Source organism: Colobus angolensis, unplaced genomic scaffold (assembly GCF_000951035.1).
Source record: "Colobus angolensis palliatus isolate OR3802 unplaced genomic scaffold, Cang.pa_1.0 Scaffold37, whole genome shotgun sequence".
Classification (NCBI taxonomy): domain Eukaryota; kingdom Metazoa; phylum Chordata; class Mammalia; order Primates; family Cercopithecidae; genus Colobus; species Colobus angolensis.
Genome location: NW_012117043.1, coordinates 4,780,112 through 4,782,245, shown reverse-complemented (window position 1 = coordinate 4,782,245; position 2,134 = coordinate 4,780,112). Strand labels below are relative to the sequence as shown.

General features: G+C 42.2%; 1 protein-coding gene across 1 annotated transcript in view; it reads right to left on the bottom strand.

Moving 5' to 3' along the window:
• Positions 1-2,134, bottom strand: part of TRIM37 (tripartite motif containing 37) — a 133,122-nt gene that overhangs the window by 82,611 nt on the left and 48,377 nt on the right. The gene's annotated exons all lie outside the window — the stretch shown is intronic.

Genomic DNA, 2,134 nt, shown 5'->3' with positions numbered 1-2,134 from the left:
AGAGATGGTGGTTCATGTTGGCCAGGCTGGTCTTGAACTCCTGACCTCAGGTGATCCACCCACCTTGGCCTCCCAGTGTGCTGGGATTACAGGCATGAGCCACCACGCTCAGTCAGAAAAAGAGCAGTTTTTTAAAATTTTTGTTTATTTATTTATTTATTTTTTGAGATGGAGTCTCACTCTGTCGCCCAGGCTAGAGGGCAGTGGCAGGGTCTCAGCTCACTGCAACCTCTGCCCCCCGGTTCAAGTGATTCTCCTGCCTCAGCCTCCCAAGTAGTTGAGATTACAGGCGCATGCCACCACACTCAGCTAATTTTTTGTATTTTTAGTAGAGACATGGTTTCGTAATGTTGGCCAGGCTGGTCTCAAACTCCTGACCTCAGATGATCCACCCTCTTTGGCCTCCCAAAGTGCTGGGATTACAGGCGTGAGCCACTGCACCCGGCCAAAACAGCAGTATTTTGAACAAACCACCAAAAGATGAATTGCACTAGGTCCTTTTTTCCTCATAAAGATGTTTGCCAATATACCAGGTATAAAATAACACCTCAAAACATAAATAAATTTTGAATAAAGAAGTAATTCAAAGTTGTTTTTGTTTTATTAATGCAGTATTTTTTCCTTATATTCACTACATGTTTCCTCATACATAAATATTCTGTTATTTCTATTATCCTTTGAGGTTTATCACCTTGCAATTTTAAAATACAAATTTTGAAATACTCTACTGTATTTTTCCAGCACAAGTTATAGCAAAGCAAATTATTGTGTATTCAGAAAATCAAAGGCTATAAAATTTCCTAATAGAAAATAAGTATGCAGCCATAAAAAAGAACGAGATCATGTTTTTTGTGCAACATGGAAGGATGGAGCTGGAGGCTATTATCCTCAGCAAACTAATGCAGGAATAGAAAACCAAATACCACATGTTCTCACCTACATAGTGGGAGCTAAATGATGAGAACTTATGAACACAAAGAAGGAAACAACAGACACTGGGGTATACCTGAGGGTAGAGGGTGGAAAAAGGGAGAGGAACAGAAAAGATAACTGTCAAGTACTGGGCTTAATTCCTGGGTGATGAAATAATCTGTACAACAAACCCCCATGACATGAGTTTACCTATGTAACAAACCTTCATACGTAACGCCAAACCTAAAATAAAAGTTAAAAAGAAAAGAAAAAGAGAAAGAAAATAAGTAAGCTGGATACAGTGGCTAACACCTGTAATCCCAGCACTTTAGGAGGCCGAGGTGGGTGGATCGCCTGAGCCCAGGAGTCTGCGACTAGCCTGGGCAACATGGTGAAACTCCGTCTCTATAAAAACAAAAACCAAAAAAATTAGCTGGGTATGGTAGTGCATTCCCGTAATCCCAGCTACTTGGGAGACTGAGGCAGGAGGATCACCTGGGCCCAGGAGGCTGAGGCTGCAGTGAGCCATAATTGTGCCACTGTGCTCCAGCCTCAGTGACACAGCAAGACCCTGTCTCAAAAAGAAAAGAAGTATACACTGGGAAAGCCAATATATTCTGATTTATATATCCAATCTTGTAAAATTTTCAGGTTTACAAAAAGACGAAGATACAGTCTATATACCTTTGTGCATTAATGGACATTATCAAGAAAGTGAAAAGACAACTTACCAAATGGGAGAAACTATTTGCAAATCATATGTCTAATAAAGGTTTAGTATCCAAAATATATAAAGAATTCTTGATCAGGCAGAGTGGTCACACCTGTAATCCCAGCACTTTGGGAGGCTGAGGTGGGCGGATCACCTGAGGTCAAGAGTTCAAGACCAGCCTGGCCATATGGTGAAACCCCGTTTCTACTAAAAATACAAAAATTTGGCTGGGCGTGGTGTTGCATGCCTGTAATCCCAGCTGTTTTGGGAGGCTGAGGCAGGAGAATTGCTTGAACTTGGGAGGCAGAGGTTGCAGTGAGCTGAGATCATGCCACTGTACTCCAAGCTGGGTGATAAAGTGAGACTCAAAATACATTACGTAAATAAATAAATTGAGACATGGTCTCACTCTGTCATTCAGGCTGGAGTGCAGTGGTGCAGACACAGCTCACTGCAGCCTCGACTTCCTGGGCTCAAGCAATCCTCCTGCCTCAGCCTCCTGAGTAGCTG